The following is a 22,148-nucleotide window of genomic DNA, read 5'->3' as shown; positions in this document are numbered from 1 at the left end:
GTTGAATAATTGTAGAGATTAAGGATGGAGTTATAGCATAAATATGATATGAAATTATGGATGAAAGTATCGTTGAATAATTGTAGAGATTATGGATAGCTTATAGGTTTAAAAATTTTTGGCCCATGACCCGCCTTTTTCTACTACTGTTACTAAAATGTTTTTTAATTCGTAAAATTGATTTTCACTTTTTTTTTCACAAATTTTTTTTTTAGTTTTGAGAAATAACTTTTTTGTTGATATAAAGTCAAAATTAATAAACGGAGGAGGGGTCGGGGGGGGGGGGGAAGTCTGGGGAGGGGAGGGGGCCTAATGACCTAAGAGTGGATGGGAAAATTTTCTAAAAATTTTATTTGTAAACATCCGCCCCGCCCACTTCTATTAAGTACTCGAGAGTACATTTATTTTTGTAAACAAATATAATAGTACAAATATAACCAATAGAATTAGTTTGTTCGTATATTTGGCGGTTTTTATTGTTTGCCTTTTATTCTTGATACCAAAATGTTTTGAGAACATTCAAGTTTATGTATGATTCCATGTATGTCACTAAAACAAAAATTATTGTTTAACGGACATATATAAACTTAAATGTTCTCGAAACGACTAAAAAACCTGGCCAGTTTTTCGCAACTGAATACTATTTCCGTGGTCAGTATTCAAGAGCGATCGCTCCCGCTTCCCGACTATACTTGAGTTATACTCTAACTGCCACTATTTTTAGATTTTTGAAAAGTGTTTTATGTAATAAATTATTTTTCTAAGATTTTTAAATCAAATTTTAACAGTCATAGTGTTCTTACATAAAATGGAACCATAAGTCAAATAAATTTTTATGTACAAAATACAACAAAAATGTATATTTTAGGTTTTTACGTAACTTGTAAATAAATTTATCTACGTTATTTTAGAGAGTATGAATTATCAAGAACTTAAAGGGTACAACAATTTACTTGAGGTTCTGGGGTAAAGTTATGTTGTTGCATAATTTTACATGTCCCCTCATGTCTGCTCTAGCATTGATTGCAGGAGAATCTACAAAATTGTGCTATTAGGCTTTTATAAAGCTACCATATCTTGCATTAATACTATTAAAGTTCTAATACTTTAATTTTATTTTTAAAGATACGTTTTTATAGGTCATAATGATTATACTTAATCATTTTTTTTTTAATATCATTTTTATTGCCATATTTGAATTTAAAATATCTTTAAAGAACTTTAAATAATTTACTGTCTAATGTTTAGATGGTTTTAAGTCCTTTTTTAAATATAATTAATATTGTAATAGAATTGAATAAAAGTTAAATATATGGAATTAAATAGTATTAATATCGAAAAATAATGTTGGGCTACTAAAAATATAAACTATATAATATAAAAAAAATAAAAATATAACATTCCCAGCTAACATTCTATAGCGGAATTTCATTAAACCAACATAGTAATTTTGAGCGGACCACGGTAGTTTTGTTCAACAGTTACTTAGTGGACCATTAGCGGAAGCCAATAAAAATGTTAGGCTGATGACAAACAACTAATAACAAATCGGAAAGTTATAAGCATGCGTAGTTGTCCTTCGGAAAAATTAAAACTTATACTACGCATGCTCACGTGATTATTTTTCTCTTACCTTTCCTGTTCCCGTAGAAAAACGGATGAGTGGAAACTCACCTTAATGGTCCACTAAGTGAAGCAGAACGGTCTCTTCTCAAAATGGCTTGTATAAATAATAAATATAGATCAAAAATGTTAAATGAAAGCTTAAATAACCACTCGATTCTGTCAACTGAATATGATATTACAAGATCCACTTTCTATGATGAAGCAACTCGCGAATATTTATCAGTTAAGTGCTGACGAGAATTTTTTTTTTGAATTTGTTGTTGTTATAATTACTTTTAATTATAAGGTCATTATGTAAATGTTATTTTTTAGTTTTTACGGAATTTTATTTTTAAGTTTGTTATTTTATTTGTCCACAAAAACATCAGGTTATTCCAGATATTTAGGAAATTTGGCTTCTAGAGTGCCAGGGTAGGGTCCCATAAATTCGATCAGCCAAGGGCCCCAAAAAACCACGATCCGCTACTGCACCTTAACCCTCATGACTCCAGGGTCTTTGATGGTGCAAATGGCGCCGAAACAATAATGGAGAACTGCGTCACTTTTTCAAATCAAGAAATTACAAACTTTAAAGTTTTGTGAACGCAGCAACTACCTATTTTTGAAACAGCACATTCTATTTCTTCGTTACTATTAAATTTCTGGATTGAAAAACGGCTCATCAAAACTGACCTATGAATCAAAGTATTACTTTTAAAACCAATAAACCAAAATTCAATCAACAAAATCTTCAAGAAACATAAATAAAGCGTTTAAAAATGAATTATTTGAGCTTTTCTGGCCGTCCAAATATCGATGACATTGTCTTGGCTCACCTTTTCAGCCAAATTTTCTCCAATCAAAATAATGAAAAGATCATTATCACAACCCTGGCTCATGGTCAAACGGAGTGAGCAAAAGCGCTTAAGTTTTTCCTTTCTTTTAGTAACGAGTTCAGTTTTGAATCCTAGCGGTCCAGCTACAGCTTTTAATTTGCAACCAAGAGCTCCTAGTTTTAGTTTAAGATCCTTCAGTAGTTGTCCAATCATGGTAATGGCTCCATCTTGTCATAGAAAGTTTATGCAGTGAAATACCTCTTGTTTCAATATGAATTTTCTATCGGGCAGGACTTGCACTAAAAAATATTGACAAAGATTTGACAATTCCAAAAAACTTTGATTTCAATGGCTGATTCACCTGCGAGAGTATCGGCCAAATTCTGACTGTAAGCACTACAGAGATATATAAAGCTTCCAAACAATTTTGCCTTGAAAAGGCTTGAGCTCCTTTGTAAGCATCTGGCATCTTGGATCCATTATCATACCCCTGACTGCGACAGTTTTGATTATTTAAACCTAGTCATGCAATCACATTAAGCTTGGCTTTATGAACTCTTTTCTTTTTTTCGAAAACTTCAATACACAAGCATTTTTTTTTGATTTTCTACCAACTACTTTCTCTTTCATAGAGAAGAAAATAGATAACAAAGGATATCTGCTCAGTGTAAGATATATAGGGGGCATAATCGACTGTGATTATGAAGTAGGTGGGATTTCTTTGACAACTACACTTTGGGTGACACCACCACATTCTCTGATAAATTCATTTTGAGACAACAGAGAGAGGTAATCGGCACTAATTTTAGAGCTCTCTTGTTGATGGCATCTTACATCTTTCAAATGGAATACAATGACGGGATTTTTGCGACCAATAAGCTCCATACCGATAAAAAAGTTTCCGTTTCCTTTTTTGTTTACGTGTGTTGTATCACCTGTTTCCGGGTGTTGTTTCACCGTTTTTGAATACTACTTTTTTGCCCAAGAGAGAGCAAAGGAAACAGTATAGAGCTTTAGTGGACGAGCTCCAAATCAAAAAATCTCTTTTTACTTATTAGATAAAGATTGATAAAACAATTCAAAAGATTCTTTTCTTAGAATCACGGGGATAACCTTGTTGTTTCAAAGATAACATGATATGATAAATCATGACATATCATGTCATGTATTATCATGTCAGGGTGAGCATCACATTCAATATTGTTGGATAAATTTCCTCCTTCTGATTCTGATAAGTCACTTTGAAATTCATTTAGCTCAGCTTCAGTGAATTGTTTGAGGCCCCCACTAATCCACAGTTCTTCAAATCGCACATTTTGAGTGTAGCAAGTGATCTGGAACAAGAAGGAAAGCTCATTTGTTTCTTTTAGCCCTCAGGAACTGACTGAGAGTCATTATCATTATTATAGGGATCATTTACAAAAAACAGTATTGAAGGGCTTAATTAAGTATTCGAAGGAAAGACATTTTTTGGTCTGTGTTATGATATAAATCCCATATCCTCTAAAGTCTGTCTATTTGTTGTTTCTTTTGCTGCTTGTTTTATAGCTTTAGCACAGATTTGAGCATCGGAAGATTTCTTTCAACTCATGTTTTAATAACACCTAAAATGCTTTGTGAGTTATAATTAGTTTATAAACAAATGTTTCAATATTATATTTTCGCATTTATACGGATCGAAAGTTTTAATCGAAAAAAACAATTTTTTTTAATAGAATAATTAGGAGCTATTGTCTGAGAAATCCAGGCAAAGTCTGGAATTGATATCTTCAAGTTGTCCTCATTTTCAGATATTTTGTAAAAGACAATGTAAGTAGGCCACTGGTAAATTTTTTTTCGAAAATTCTGATTTATTTTGGAGATATTGGGTCCCAAAAATTTGCCCATTTTGTGAAAATTTTGTGCATGGAGTGCAATTGCTACATTGAGGAGCAGTTTTAGCAACATAAATATGATAGAAACATTTCTTTTTAATTTTTTTGCTAATCTGAGTAGATTTCTACAGTAAAAGTTAAAATTTATCATGGTTACATTTTTGGTTCTCTAGAAATCATGGTCCGAAACCACAAAATTTGAAATTTTACCCTAGCTTTGAGCTCTTATATCTCTTAAGGCTAAAACTTGCACGTAGTTTTCTTAGGTGTTTTTAAAAGACACTAAGACATACATTGATTTTATGAAACAAAAATTATGTGAATACAAGGACTTGGGAAGGAATAACCTGCCAAAAATCACTTTGTGTGTTCAACGCGCTTTGATAGATTTCTTATAACAACCGTGGCCTTAGACCTGCCATAAACAGTATAAGTTATTTAGTTTCCTTAAACATGCATCTTCCAATATCTGAAAAAAATCCATGTGCTCGGGTGATAAAAAGCCTACAGAAGTCCTAGAAGTAACCTTATTTTGCCAATTTTTTAACTAAATTATTCCCTAGCAACGGTATAGATATGCTTAGCATCGGCTTCTGTACAGCCTTAATAATTAGTACTGTAAGTAAAAATTTTTAATATAATACTTTTTCTATAGAGGAACTGTACAAGAGCACTTGAAAAAAATACATATAACACTTAAAATAAATACAAATGAAAATTATATATAAACAAATACAATTTTCTATCTAATATAACATAATACATTTTATCAGGTAGAACAATGTATATATATATATATATATATATATATATATATATATATATATATATATATATATATATATTTTTAATTTTAGGTGCCCCAAGAAGTCCTAACGGTCTTGTCACAGAGCACCGCGGAAGTGCATTTAACCAGGAAGTTGACGTCTCCTTCCTTATCGTGACGTGAAAATTTGTCCAGAGCTCGTTTCGAACCTGGATCTCCTGCTTATAAAGCAAGCGCTTTAACCACTGCACCACGGCTGCACAATATATATACGCATATATATATATATATATATATATATATATATATATATATATATATATATATATATATATATATATATATATATATATATATATACATATATATATATAAACAACTTTAAAATGTATTCTACAAAATAGAATGCTCAATGTTCTTAAAAGACCAGAGCAATTATAAATTAGAAGAAAATCACTTAATAAAATTTTTTTTCCATTTAACACTGTGATTCATCAATAAAGACTTACCAGACGGGATAAAATAGTACATTTTTTAGAACTTATGTTTCGTCGAGGTTTGCTGCAAGATGTAGCTTATGGTGTAAATAAAATAAAGTTTGACAATGGAGAGGAACAAAAAGTGGCTAATCCCATTTTAATGATTAAGTTTAGCCATACAATTACATTTCATAAAGAAATTTACCAAGAAACTTATTATCTCCCTATGTCAGATACTTCTCTATAGAAAATTCTTCGTGGAATAAAACCTTCTCAAAGGAAAGCTTTGGCAGGTCTTGATGATGTCACGGCAGCTGGCATGGATGGGTTCCAAACTTTGATTGCTATTTCTGAAAAGTGGAAGTATAAATATTACTAAGTTCCTTAAAAAGAAAGAAAATAAATCCAGAGCAAGTTCACCAGCAGCTGAGGGCAATGTTAAAGCCAAGTGAGTATGCGACAACTCAACAAATTCGATCATTATTCTGTAGGCAAGTAAATTAACTTGTATATTCACAAATTCCCTAAGAATGTATGATAAAAAATGTGACTTTTTTTTTTCTTGGGACTTGAGATGAATATTAAGCAATTTCCTTTATATTTCAAGCGTAATTTATTATATGGAGTAAAAAAAAACAGGAAGGATGGTTACCACTTTTTGTGAAGAGTTTAACTTAACTAATGATGTGATTGATGAAACTGTTGATTTGAAAAATGCACCTGAAAACGAAGAAGATGATTTAAACAACGATGTTCAGTTGATAGCAAAAAAGTTAGCAGCTGATTTTCAAATCGGTGATTGGATTGTTGTTTCATAATTTATGCAATGGTATCCTGCAATAATTCAAAATGTAAAAGTTATAGCACTATAATATTGTATTTTTGTGTATTGGGATCTTTTACAAAATTATTGGTTTATTAACCATATTAACTATTTTCAAGGAATATTTAGGAAGCAGCTATGATTATGATTAGAATGATTAGAAGTTACTTTATTTTTATCTTAACCATTAAGTCAATGATGATGATATTTATGCTTCTTGTATAGAGTGTTCTGCTGCACCCAGAGAGAACTGCTTCAAGTGGCCAACCAAAGAAAATGATGTTTTTTGTAAGATTGATGCACCAACACCAACTAATCATAGAGGAGATTATTCACTCTCAAAAGACAATATGAACAACGTGGAAATTCAGATTGTCTATTAATAAACTTCTTTTTTTTTTTTTGTAATTCTTAGAAAACTGTATTTCCCATCAATTTTAAACGAAGAAAACGTTGATCTTGAAGTTTGATGGTTCTTTCATTGATATCGTTAAAAAACTAGTTTTTATCAAGTACTCTTGTACAGTTCCGTTTTAAAAAAGATTATATTAAAATTTTTAATTGCAGTACTAATTATTAAGGCTGTACATTAGCCGTTGCTAAGCATATCTATACCGTTGCTAAGGTATTATTTAGTTAAATAATTGACAAAATAAGGTTACTTCTAGGACTTCTGTAGGCTTTTTATCACCCGAGCACATGGATTTTTTTTCAGGTATTGGAAGATGCATGTTTAAGGAAACTAAATAACTTATACTGTTTATGGCAGATCTAAAGCCACGGTTGTTATAAGTAATCTATCAAAGCGCGTTGAACGCACAAAGTGTTTTTTGACAGGTTACTCCTTCCCAGGTCCTTGTATTTACATGATTTTTGTTTCATAAAATTAATGTATGTCTTAGTGTTTTTTAAAAACACCTAAGAAAACTACGTGCAAGTAATAGCCTTAAGAGAAATAAGAGCTCACAGTTAGGGTAAAATTTCAAATTTTGTGGTTTCGGACCATGATTTCTAGAGAACCAAAAATGTAACCATGATAAATTTTAACTTTTACTGTAGAAATCTACTCAGATTAGCAAAAAAATTAAAAAGAAATGTTTCTGTCATATTTATGTTGCTAAAACTGCTCCTTAAAGTAGCAATTGCACTCCATGCGCAAAATTTTCTCAAAATGGGCTAATCTTTGGGTCCCAATATCTCCAAAATAAATCAGAATTTTCGAAAAAAAATTTACCAGTGGCCTACTTTCATTGTCTTTTACAAAATATCTGAAAATGAGGACAATTTGCAGACATCACTTCCAGAATTTGCTTATTTTGCCTAGATTTCTCAGACAATGGCTCTTAGATAAAAGAACATAAATCAGTTATATTTTACTTACGGTGTTTGCGTTGGAGTGTTTGCAACACTCTGCCTAGTTAAGGTCATTTTCAAGATATCGCGGTCAGTCAGTTATTAGTTTAAACAAAAGAGGTTTTTCCGTAAAATAACTGGTCTGCATGATCAAAAATCAAGTAGTTTATTAGGAAAATTTTTTGTTTGCGTGAGGTCTTATTGTGTAATGCAAAAAATCTTCCAAAATTTATTTAAAAAGAAAAAAGTCAATCATAATAAAATCGTCTTTTCAAATAAAATTTTATATAGAGTAATTGCTACTATTATAACAATTTGCAGACTTATAGAATTTCAAGATATTGAATCCTATTATTAAGTTTAGTCTTCGGTAGGTGGTGGAATTTTTTTAGCTATTGCAAAGACATTTAAATAATAGGAAATTTGTCTAGCAGGTAGAAGAAAAAAAGCTACTGAACTGCCAGCTGAACTGCCAGCAATTCGGTTTTTTGAGTACTCTTACTTAATAAGTAGTAATAAACACCATAATTTTTAGTGAAAAAAAACACGTTTTTTAAGAAATTATTGGGTTTAGACACTTGGTAATAGTTCTAGCTCATTTGATCAATAATGATATTTAAGTTTTAGATACTTTGTAGTTTTATTGAACACATTTTGATGCAAACAGGCTGAGCGAAATTGCATCAAAGTTCAAATTTCGAATTTATAAAAAACTATTAATAGTTTTTTATAATAATTTTTTTCTTTCTCTGTTTTAATATAATATAAAATTTTACAACTTCGTAATATAAAATTTCAATAAATAAAATAAGTAAAACAGATAGGGGCTCAAAAAAGATGAGGATGACAGTACGTTATCGCAATCTTTTCATAGAGCCCCTATAACAAGATTTCAAAAAAATATCGTAATATGTTACAATATGCGTAATAAAATTTCAATAAAATATCGTAATAAAACGCGTAATTCGCTAATAAAATTGATAAGCAACCAACAAAAGTAGAAATAAAACAAAAACAGATTTATGAGAAATTATTCAAAGTATCATTAACCAAAAACGTTTCTTATATTTTAAAAATTTCTTTTTTTGTTAAAAACTTGAATGAACTTAACGAATTTACCGTACCTTTGAATCCTTTTTGAAAAGTATTCCATACTTTTGGACCTCGATATAGAATGCTGTACTCTGAATATGAAATAAAAATGAAATAAAATAAATTAAACAAACATAAAGTTTAATTTATTTTATTTCATTTACCGCCCAAGTAAAAGAAAATCTAATTTAGCAATTTTTTAGAAATTTTTGATGTAAATTTTCACTGTTTCGTCTTTAATACACTGAGCAGTCACTGCTTCTTGAGTACTTGTTTTCTAAAAGCTATTTTTATAAGCCTTATTTTTTTTTATTGTTGATGATACTGTTTAAAATATTTTTTATTTCCAGAGAATTTATTATTTTCAATACATTAAAATTCGTCCACAATAGACCGTTACATCATTCCCAAATGAACCTCCATTGTAAACACGATAACTTTTAGTTTAACACTTTTTTGTTGTTTTTTTCTAACTTGGCAACCAGTGACGGAACCAGGAATTCTAGGTGGAACCAGGTAATTCTAGGAACCAGGAATAGGTGGGGGCGGATGCTGAAGTATTTTTGTATTTGTAACACATTTGAGTCTCCTTAAAAAAAAAAAAAAGGGTCCTCCATTTCTTAGATATTTTAGGACTTTCAGATTCTTGCGAGGGGATGCATTACCCTATCCCTCCCTGGATCCGTCACTGTTGATAACCGCAAAAATAACAACAAAAAAAAGCAGAATTTATAATTTTTTTAAAATTTTCTTAGGTGCCCCAAGAAGTCCTTACGGTCTTATCACAGAGCACCTCTTTCCTAACCGATCTAGCAAAACTTACCGAGAGATGGCTTTGAACCACCGATCTTATTCTTCTGAGACAGGCGTGCAACCAATAACTAAAAAAATATGTATAAATATTCAAAATTTATTAAATTATTAGCCAATTTATTAACTTTTAGTTATCAACTATAAAACAAAATAGAACTCATTATTTATCAATCAACTTATTTAACCAAATACAATTGGACAAGTATTGATGTTAATATTTAATCAATATCAATACTTGACCTAATTGTAAACCAAAAGCTTCTCTTCAGGAAGTTTCACCAACGCATTATAACAAAATTTTGATATTTCCACCAACGATTTGAGCAAAAAATTGTTTTTTTCCTATTCGGTTTTTTAGGTATTTGTCCACTTTAAACCAATGCAAAAACTCAAATACTTGATAACTGGCCGGGTCTTGATATCAAGACATGGCCAGTTATCTAGTATTTGAGTTGTTGTAATTTTTTTTTGAGTTTTTGAATATGCTGCTTTGCCTCTATCATGATAGAGGAAAGGTAGCTCATGGGTCAAAAAGAAGGCGACGCAATGATTCTCTCTTTTACATCAACAGTCAAATATTACTTGAAAAAGTAGCGCTTCTATCGTGAAATCGTCAACAAATGTCTCGTTCGCTTCAACTTCTTTAACAACTGCGTTGCTCACCCATGGAACGCACTGCCTAACTAAATCGTCAATGCTATTAGTTTCGACTGCTTCAAAGCAAACTTTCATCAGCTTCCAATATAATTACCACAGTGCATTATCTTCCGTGCAATCGAAGATGAGCTAGCATGGCTTCAGTTCATGGGCTTACGGAATACCCCGCCCTGCATGACTCAAAACCAGGTTCTCACTTGTCTTTTTACCACTTGTCTTGATCTTTTTATTTCTGGAAGGGTGCGTTGTTCCAGACGCATTTGTTACATGCGCAAAAGGATAAATAATTTTATTTAACGCTGTATAACTAATAGATACCCTTTCTGTATAAATTCAAAAAATTTGGAAAAATGAAGTCGACGAAGATGGGATTCGAACCCACGCGGGCAGAGCCCAATGGATTAGCAGTCCATCGCCTTAACCACTCGGCCACCTCGTCTTGTGATATCTCCAAAACATATTATATTTTATTCAAATTTTTGGTTATAAATTAACGTAATTAATACAGTCTTGATATCATGATATCGCATAATTTATCGCTAAAAAATGTATAACGATATTTTTTGATTTTCGATATGATTCGATACGTTCCGATCGTTTGGTTTCGTTTGGTATCGTTTGGTTTCGATATTCTACAATATTTTGTATTAGACATAACTAAATGTTAAGTTGTTTTATATAAGATATTTTACAATATTTTGTATTTGATATAACTAAATGTTAAGTTAAGTTATTTTGCAATATATTTTCTTAATTTATTGATTAAAATTGAAATTTATTGATAAAAATGACAAAAATTAATAATCGCCTAATTTTAAAAATGCCATTTTTTAGATTAAATTGTTAAAAACGGATCAGGCGGTTAGGAGAACAATCCAACTGTTTAGTTTTTTAAATAAAAACATACCGTGGTGTGACCTAACAAAGTCCTATTGCTTTTTTAAGAAATGACAAATTTCTTATATATGTTTTAAGGTGGTACATACCCTTAATTTATTGAAATTTTGAAAAAAATTATTATTATCATAGTAGACGTAAAATTTTACGAGGAATGCATTTTTAAAGTTATTTTTTCAACATTTTAAACATAAATAATGAAATAAGCACTTTTTTTAAGACAAGTTATTTTTTCTGACATAGCAACGTCCTTAGCAACCATCCTCTGACTTGGTTTTAAAGTTATATTAATGATCAGTTTTTGACGATGATAAATTCTTTAGCTGCTTGTTAAGTTAAAGTTATTAGTCATACTTTGAAATTACAATTTAGTTTAGTTTAAGACCTGTAAAGCGTGCAAGTCCATACTCTGTTTATATGTTATTATTACACTTTTATTGACAACGTTGAACTAACAATATGCCAAGAACACATTCTAGAAATAAAAAGAGACCATTTGCTTGTAACCAGTACACACAAAAAAGAGAAGATCAGTTAACAAATAAACAAAACTTTTCACCTGGTTCTTTACAATCAGCAAGTAACTCTAGTTCAGGAAAAATAAAATTCAACCCAATAATTCTTGAAGACAAAGATGATTATAACATTATTATTAATTTTGGTTTATTGAAATTTTTAGTTGAAGAGATAGCTAGTTGCTCTGACTGTGGAAATAATATTAAAGTTGAAAATAATGAAATTAATCGACAAGGATTTTGTTTAGAACTAAAACTATCATGTGCCTCAAGTTCTTGTCGATGGCATCAAACCTTTAAAACTTCAAAGAGTATCTCTTATGTTCAAAACAAAAACAATGTCACTAAATATAGTAGCAATAAATTATTTGCAACCAATGTTCGAATGGTGATAGCATTTAGAAAAATTGGTAGAGGACATAGAGCCATTAAATCTTTTACATCATTATTAAATATGCCACCACCTATTTCTTTAAAAGCCTATAATAGTATTATTAATGTTTTGCATGGTATATATACTAGTGTTTGTAAAGCATCTATGACTAATGAAAACAGCAAAACTAAGAGAACAGAAAAGTGATGAAACAATGACCTGTACAGTTTCTGTTGACAGTTCATGGCAGAAGAGAGGACACACCTCGCTAAATGGTATTGTCTCTATCATTTCAACTAATAATGGAAAGTGTTTAGACTATGACGTCCTTTCAAAAAAGTGTCATAGTTGTGCGGTGTGAAACATAAAAAACAATCTCCTCAATATGTAAACTGGAAACTCAATCATGTTTGCCAAGCAAATCATGCAGGTAGCTCTGGTTCCATGGAAGCTATTGGGGCTGTTAAAATGTTTTCTCGTTCCATATCTGAAAATAATCTTATGTATACCGAATACATTGGTGATGGCAACACTACATCATTTAATCAAGTACAATTATCTAAACCTTATGGAGAGATTTTAATTACCAAGCTGGAATGTATTGGACACATTCAAAAACGTGTAGGTACTCGTTGCAGAAATATTCGTATAACTCATAAAAATAAAAAGTTATCTGATGGAAAAGGTGTCTCAGGATTAGGTAGACTTAGTGAAAAACTATCAATACTCTTCAAAATTATTTTGGTAGGGCTGTTAGGCAAAATATTTGTAACATTTATTTAATGAAAAAATCTATATGGGCAACATTGTTTCACAATACAAACTTTTTTGATGAAAATGTTCTTCATCAGTTTTGTCCACGCAACAAAGATAGCTGGTGTTTATGGCAGGCTGACAAAATAACAGGTAACAAAACCTATAAAAAAAACTTGACCCTTCCAATTGCAATTAAAGATTTATTAATTCCAGTTTGGCATGACTTAACAACAGATTTGTTGTTGTTAAAATGTTTGCATGGCCAAACTCAAAATAGAAACGAATGCTTAAACAGTATGGTGTGGAAAAAATGTCCTAAGGAGATTTTTGTATCTAGAAAGCTTCTTGAAATAGGTATTTGCTCTGCCGTTATTGAATTTAATGATGGTAAATCTGGTTTAACACCAATAATACAAGTACTTGGATTGCCAGTTTCAAAGTTTATGCTAAATGCGTTTAGAAAAAGTGATACAGACCGCATAAAGAACATTCAGAGAAAGTCATCAACCAAAAGGCATAAAGGTGAGAAAAAAATTAAGAGCTATCAGAAAAGGATTCCTGGATAAAGAGAAGGAAAATGACATAATCCCAGCTTATTCAGCAGGCTCATATTAATAAAATCATAATGTTTTTGTTAGTTTAATTTTATTTTTGTGTTTTTCTCAGTATTTAATTTTTAGCGATTTTGTTCACTTTAAAACACGATATTTCAAGATCCACATAAGCTTTTAGGTTGAAATTTTCACAGTACATTCTTTAGTTTTAATAGCAGAGGTGAACCAAAACTAATGTTTGATACAAAAAAATAAAAATGTTATGGCACTTTTTATAAGCAATTACTTTACAAAATAATGTCAATCAGTAACAAATATCAATATCTTTTGAAATATTTTATATTATGACTTAGTTTTGGTTCAACTCCTGCATTTCTATACAATAAAGAACTGGTAAAAATTAGAAATTTCAAACTCTTTTAGTTTTCCAGATTTTATGTTTACAAAATGTCATAAAGTAACCCTTTTTTTAGTATTAATCGAGGCAAAAAGGCTTGATCAACTATTTTTTTAATTAAATTTTTTCAAATTAATTTGTTTTGAATAAAATAAAAAATAGTAAATTGTTGTGCATTTTGTTATTCTGATTTTTTGATTTTATGAGTATGTACCACCTTAACATGATGATTTCCTAATTATATTGATGTTTTAATCGTTTGTGGGTAAATCAATTTTTAATTACAAAAATTGTAGTAATTTTTAAATTGAAATCACGTGACAATCGAATCAAGTTACTATTCTCAAATCATTCTTTAAGCGATCATCAAATATTAAAATATTTTCACATGCTCTATTTTTTATCAAATCATGTTACACACTGATCGTTTAAATGCCTTATATCCCATAAATCAGTACAAAAACAAATCTATTTTATTTTTTTAAGTATAATAAAAATTAATAATTTTGATAGTTGATTGCAACAACTATCAAAATTTGTTTACTTTGGCAATTTTACCGCTACTTTGGCAATTTTAAGATGATCAGGGAAAACTCCAGAAATGTTTATATAAATTCATACAATATTCTATTTAAAAGATTTTAAATAGAATATTGTATGAATTTATATAACATTTCTGTTGATACCGTCGAATCCTATTGCTTTATTTGGTTTAATCGTTTTGAAAGCAGCTTCAAATTCCGTATGGCCGTGGGGCAGTGGTTAGAGCGCTTGCTCTATAAGCTGGAGACCGAGGTTCGAAACGAGCTATGGACATATTTTCGCGGTACGGTAAGGAAGGAAGCGTAAACTTCCTGGTTAAATTCGCTTCCGTGGTGTTCTGTGACAAGACCGTTTTCGCGTTAAATAAGTTGACAAACAGTTCTGCGCATGCTTAAAAACGCTGAAACACTTAAAACCACTGATCTCAAAATATAGTTATATTTTGAGATCAGTGACTTAAAACTAGGATCCTAAAACCCAGCGGTTAAATAAGTAAAATTGCTTATAAACAAAAAAGATGGCTGATTACTCTGTTAAAGATGTTAAAAAATATCTTTATGATGGAACAATTAAGAAATGTATGAGTTTAAAACAACCTAAATCATTTCTAAAATATGTTTAAAAGTTTCAGTTTACTGGTATGTAATAACATTTTTGTATTATTGTATGTATTAATAATTTTGTATTTGGACTTGAACTTTTTTTGAAGATTTAGAATTTAATCCCAGATAAAAATTTTATCTGAGATAAAAATTTTATCTGAGATTAAATTCTAAATCTTCAAAAAAAGTTAAAGTCCAAATACAAAATTATTAATACATACAATAATAAAAAATGCTATTACATACCAGTAAACTGAAAATTTTAAACATATTTTAGAAATGATTTAGGTTGTTCAAATCGTCAGAAAAACTATCAAAGTGAATAGAACATGCATTCATTTTGTTCAACTAGAAAAAAAAATTTGTATACTAATGTTTATGAGGTTTTTATTTTACAGAACTGTTTTCGACACCAAAAAATCCTAAAAATCTTTTGTAAAAAACGTTCTGCAAAATATTTTATAAGAAACCGAATGAAATTGATAGCACACGATAGACACGATAATAGGTCACTTTGGGGGGTCTATACTGGTCGCTTGGGACACTTTTAGAGTGGGATCTTTTTATTTTAGACTCTATGATACTTAAAACCCAAGTTGGTTCTTTCAGAACTTAGTTACTCAATGTGTCTAACGAAAGTGATTGAATTTCATGTCACAGACGCCGGCCTAAGACGCACACCCTTAATTATATTTGAAATACAAATTGGAGGATTTTATAGTAATATAATATAAAATAAATTTTCGTTTTAAATATGACGAGGTGGCCGAGTGGTTAAGGCGATGGACTGCTAATCCATTGGGCTCTGCCCGCGTGGGTTCGAATCCCATCTTCGTCGTTAATAATGTTTTTATTAAAAGTTTTATCAAAATTTTATTATTTTTTGATTATATATATTAAAATCTTTTAGTTAATCGGCGTTAAATGAAATTAATTATCTTTTATTTACTTTATCTTCTTAAAAAAGTATACATTTTATTCACAAAAAAAATGATTTAAAAACAGAATTTTTTTTATTTTAGGTACGTGTTTAATGTTTTTTCTAATCAACTAAAATCTTATTAAAAAAAAAAGCGTTCATCACTTTGTAAAAAGTAAATGTTTTGTAAACATTTACTTTTCATTACCATTTTAATTAAATTCGAAAAGCAATCTATTAATGACAATTGATTTTACATTTGTAAATTCTGTTTTGTGGAAAATTGAGCAGTATTATGTTATAGTTAAGTTCTTGAACTTATTAAAAACCAAGTGAACTTAGGAGCATATCAAGGCTGAAAAAGGATTTTAAAACATCGCGATGCATCGCTTGTCGTAAAATTGCTCCTTCAATATCGAAAGTAAATTTTCCACCACTCTTAAAATAAAAAATGGCGCGACATGTTGATTATGTAGCAATTGAAAAAATACCTTAAAGAAAAAGTTTATCCTATAGAAATTAAAGCTGATAAAGGAAAGAAATCTAATTTTAGAAAAGTTTGCAAGAATTTTAGAATTTTATCTAGGCAATTATTATACCGTAGCAAAAAGTTAGTCATTGCTTGTAAAGATCAACAGCAAAAGATATCTGACATTCATTTTGGTCTTAGTGAAAGTTCCAAAGCAAAAGCAATAACCTCGCACCGTGGAAGAGATGCAACTCATCACAAAATCTTTAGCAGATTTTACTGGCACAATATTACATTCGATGTAGAAAAGTTTATTCAAAAATGTGATCAATGTCAAAAATATGGTAGAATAATAAGTTCTTCAACAGAACTGCATTCCATTCCAATTGTAAGTAAAGCAATGGAACAAGTTGGAATTGATGTTTGTGACTTGCCAGAGGTTGATGGTTTTAAACATTTAGGTGTCTGTATAGACTATTTAACAAAATGGTCAGAAGCTAAACCTCTTGAAAACAAAACTGCTGATTCAATTGCACTCTTTTTATATGAAGTAACCTGTCGACACGGGTGCATTAAAATACAAATTAATGATCAAGGAAGAGAGTTTGTAAATGAAGTCAGCAAAAAGTTGCATGCAATGACAGGAACTGAGCAAAGGGTAACTTCTGCTTACCATCCCCAATCTAATGGCTTATGTGAGCGTTAGAATAGAACTTTAAAAGAAGCATTAGTTAAAGTTCTTGATAAAAAAGCTGTGGAACGGCCCTGCATTATTGAAAGAATATTATTTGCACATCGTGCTAGCAAGCACACTTCAATAAAATATTCACCATTTTTTCTATTATATAATCGAGAACCTACTTTACCTGTAGATGTTAAATACGGAATGGTTGATTTTAAAAAGCATGACATTGAAAGTTTTGACAGGGAAACTTTTGATGCAGTTCTTACTTCTTTTATTTCTTTATGAGAAAAAGTTTATTATACCGCATTCAAAAACATTCAAACTGCTCAAAATAAACAGCAGAAAGATTATAATAAACGCCATCAAGCACCTCATTTGATTGGAATTAATGATAAAGTTCTTTTAAAAAATCTAAAAAGGATAGATAGAAAAGGAGGAAAATTTTCATTTAAATGGCTTGCTCCATATACAGTACATTCAATTTCTAAAAACAACTTGTACGCTTTGGTTAACCATAAAAATACTACTCTAAAGAAAAAATACAACGTTACTTTGCTTAAGCCATACATTGATAAAAAAAAGTCATTATATAATGATATGTTGAGTTCTTGTGTTGAAACTGAAGAGAAAGTTACGAGTTTATGGTGCATGTTACCTGATGAAGTTGTTGAAATTATATTGATTAGTGCAGTGAAAACATCCATTATTGTTACGGAAACATATCAATCGTTGTATAAAAAAACATTTTGCAACAAAAAAAAAAGTTTCTTCCACTTATTTTCCTTAAATTTCAAGATCACGAACTCTCAAGTTTAATGCAACGGAACAATAAAATAAAAGTATTCAAAAGTTATTAAAAATATTTGGACCCTTTAGTGGAGTTGCAGCTTGCTTGAACAATATGGTCAATTATGAAAAATGGAAATCTGCATGGATCATCATTTGTGCAGAAAAACATTCATGGTTTACAGTTAAACAAACATTTTGGAAATCACATCAAGTAATCAATTCAGTTGACTCAAAAAAGTCTTCAAAACCTCAAAAACTATAGTTCAATTTTCCAAATCTTTATCATCTTAAAAATGAAGATAAACAGATTTTGCTGTCTCATAATTCGTGGCTAAATGACAACATCATGGATGCTGCCCAAATGCTTATTTGTAAACAGCTAGGACCAAATGCAGAATTCTAATCTGTACTAAATTCTCAAAAATGTTCAAATAATCAATACTGAACATATTCAACTTATGCATAATGGTTCATGCCATTGGTTTCTTACATTTTGTTCTAATGGAAGATTCAATATTTGTAATAGTCTTTATGATTCACTGAATCCTGTTTCTGTGAAATGTGTTCAGTCTTTATATAAAAACAATGTTAATAGTAATGAAGACTTACTTATAACTTTTCTGCGTGTACAAAAACAAACAGATGATTTTAGTTGTGGATTGTTTGCTGTTGCCTTTGCAGCCGAATTATGAGCAGGTAAATCACCTATGGAAACGAACTTTGATGTTTTGAAAATGCGGGAACACTTGTTATCATGTTTAAAGTCTCAGCATCTTTTACCTTTTCCTCAAAAGAATTTTTTTTTGTGTATAAATATTGTATTCAAACACAATAATTACAACTCTATGACTTTATAAACTGTAAATAATTACTTTTATCTATTAATTATTTTTTTGTACCATAACCGCAGGCCAAAAATGGTTCTGGGTTCCAGTATTAGCATTTTTTTTGGAAAAGAAAAATTAGGATGAAATTTTTAATAAAGGATTTTCTCATAATAATCCCAAGGAATTATAAGGATTCTAAATACTACAAGATATAAGTGTTTAAAATAAAAAATTAACCATGGGAAACCCAATAAAATGACGATTAAAGCCGATTACCAAAAAAAGCGGTACAAATAGAAAAAAAAACATCCTCTTGATAAAAATATTATCTTGATAATATTTTTATAATATTTTTGAAAACTTTAAAGGAAGTAAAATAACAAAAGATGAACCTCTTTTCAAAGAACCTCTTTTCAATGTAAAAATACTGTAAAAACCAACTGTTTTTGAACCAATGTTGTTACGCTTAAAATTATTTAATCAGTACGCATCAGAGAGATGGACGCGCCACCTCAAATTCAATGTTATATTTATATATTTCAAATTCAACTTTAGGGGAGTACTTATGATTCAAGCCTTTGATTGTATTGATGGAACTTACATTCCAATTGTTTGTCCTACTAATCATTCTCAGGATTATTTTTGCTACAAACAATACTATTCATTACAGGTTCAAGCAGTTTGTGATTACAAAGGCAGCTTTTTGGATGTTGAATGTATGTGGCCTGGTAGTGTGCATGACGCTAAAGTCTTTTCAAATTCTTCTAGTAATACTAATTTGAGATATTCAAGACTTCTATGAACCTTTCAAACTATTACTAAGAACAAAATAAAAGTTCCATGCTATCTAATTTGAGATCCTGCATATCCACTTCTTCCACATTGTATAAAAGAATATAGTACATGCAAGAAAAATGAAGACGTCATTTTTAACAGTATGTTGAGAATGCACTATAGAATGTGCTTTTGGTCGACTTAAAGCACGTTGGAAAATTTTGATCAAAAAAATGGATTTAAAATTTGAAAAAATTCTAACAGTAATTTATGCATTTTTATTTTACATAACTTTTGTGAACGACACAATTTCTGTATTTATGAAGAGTTAGTAAAAATACAAGTTGAGGTAATAAACGAAAATGAAAGAAATTTTAGAAATTTACCAGATCCAATTTTTTCTTGTATTGACGGTGAAGGTGAAGTTATTCGAAAAGCATTAACTGAGTACATTAATGAAAATTATGTTCAAAAGCAAACTGTTTACACAGAATAAAATCATATATAACAAAAAACAATACTCATCTTTTAATAAAATAAAAAGTTTTTTATATTTTTGTTCCAGTTTTATTATGATTATTTGTTGGACAAGTTGAACATGTTTAAAAAAATAAAATTTATTATTGTAATAAAACAGTGAATTTTAATTATAAGCTTTTCACAACTTTCCATGACTTAAGACTTTTTAATAACATAAATGCTTACATGTCTAATAAAGTTTATAAATAACAACTTGTTAAGCTTGTTTATTTCTATCATCAATTGACTTTTCGTGGCTTTCGTTTTTCTGAATCCAAATAGGTTGAAAAGCACTATTGTTTTGATAAATAAACTGCCGAGGTGTAAGAGTTTGAACAGTAATTCCATAGAGGATCACAAACCCTCAGCGAAATCTCAGCTATCTGGGCCAGCCCATTTGTAATGTAAACAAGTTTAGTTTTTATATGTAAAGCTTGCGTGATCTCGTTTAAACGAGCCAGCTTGGCTAAACGGGCTAGCCCGGTTCATTTAAACAGCCCCTAAGTGATAAATAAATGACATCATTGAATAAAAAGTTTGTATTGAGATATTATTTCTATAATTACAATTACGTTACTTTTATTATAAATTACTTTTATTATAAATTAAATTATAATTATTATAACTTTTGTTATAAATTACGAAAGTACAACTTTTATCAAAAAAAAAATTTTTTAACGGGTACCCGTAAACCCGTCCGTTCGTTCGATGGGTATTCGGGAAGACATTTTTACAGCCATACCTATAAACATGCATAACTTTATCAGAAATTTAAATTAAAGGCATATGTAATTAGACATGTTAACGTGATCGTGTTTTAGTCAATTCATAGGCGCTCATAAGTCTTTTTTTATTCAGTTTTAATTTACTTGAAGTACATAATTGTATTAAAATTTTACGTACATAGTTGTATTTCAAGTTAGTATGTATATAGATTTAAAAATAGGCAACAGATTCTTTGAATATACTTGGTTGAGAAGGTTTAAGGAGTTTCTTGGAGTATAAAATGATTCAAACTTTTAAGATGAAAAATGTCTTCCATAAATTTCATTCCATAAAATTCCTTAAGTTCGTCTTTTATAACACCTTAAGCGTAGAGTTGCATAAGAATACGTAATGATCTCAGACGCTGTCAAAAAAATTCTTGATCTCAGCGTATGCTTCAACTGCATGTATTCCAGCTAAACTCAGGCTAAGAACCACAAGGAATGTTAAAGGGTGATGGATAGAGATTGATAGATCAACATTTTCCAACAACATTTTTATCAAACAACATTTGTTTGATAAAAACATTGTACTGAAAGCCCATTTGTGTTTTCATGAAGGTATGTATGTATGTATGTATGTATGTATGTATGTATGTATGTATGTATGTATGTATGTATGTATGTATGTATGTATGTATGTATGTATGTATGTATGTATGTATGTATGTATGTATGTATGTATGTATGTATGTATGTATGTATGTATGTATGTATGTATGTATGTATGTATGTATGTATGTATGTATGTATGTATGTATGTATGTATGTATGTTTACAAAATTAGAAAACTATGGTATGAAACATATAAATATTGCGTGGCTTAAAAGTTATTTTTCAAATAGAAAACAATACATTTATTATAATGAAAGTAAAAAGAACCAATATGAATATAACATGTGTGGTTCTTCTGGAGTCTTTATTAGGATTACTCCTATTTCTCATTTTTATTAATGATTTAAGCAAAGCTTGTACTGAACTAGATACAATTTTATTTTCAGACGACACAAATCTATTTTATGTACATAATAATATAAATATTCTGTTTAAGTCAGTAAACAAAGAGCCAATAAATCTTACTGAAGGGTTTAATGCAAAAAAATCTCTAAATTTAACCAAAGCAAAATTTTTTTTCCATCGTTTTCATGACCGAGATAAAATTCCTTTGAAACTTCCAAAACTTTGTATTGCCAATCAGGACAAAAAAGAGAAACCACTTTAAAATTTCTCGGCGTGCTTCTTGATGAAAACGTGACGTGGAAAGATCACATACAATATCTTGAAAAAACGATCTCAAGGAACATAGGCCTGCTATGCAGAGCTGAGCCTTTTATAAATCCAACTTGCTCAAAGCTTTAATATTTCTTGTTTATTCATTGCCATCTTAATTATGCAAACATTGCTTGGTGCAGTACAAATAAAAATAAAATATAAAAACTATTTAATAAACAAAAGCATGCAATCAGA

General features: G+C 29.9%; 2 non-coding genes across 2 annotated transcripts; one reads left to right on the top strand and one right to left on the bottom strand.

Annotated features, from left to right (window-relative positions):
* Positions 1–10,655: 10,655 nt before the first annotated feature.
* Positions 10,656–10,737, bottom strand: trnas-gcu (transfer RNA serine (anticodon GCU)). Its single transcript has one exon. It is a non-coding gene; the product is annotated as a tRNA-Ser (tRNA).
* Positions 10,738–15,691: 4,954 nt separating this feature from the next.
* trnas-gcu (transfer RNA serine (anticodon GCU)) lies at positions 15,692–15,773 on the top strand. The gene has a single exon. It is a non-coding gene; the product is annotated as a tRNA-Ser (tRNA).
* Positions 15,774–22,148: the final 6,375 nt, after the last annotated feature.

Source organism: Hydra vulgaris, chromosome 02, assembly GCF_038396675.1.
Source record: "Hydra vulgaris chromosome 02, alternate assembly HydraT2T_AEP".
Lineage (NCBI taxonomy): Eukaryota > Metazoa > Cnidaria > Hydrozoa > Anthoathecata > Hydridae > Hydra > Hydra vulgaris.
The sequence above is the reverse complement of the archived record's forward strand: the minus strand, read 5'-3'. Positions and strand labels throughout refer to the sequence as shown.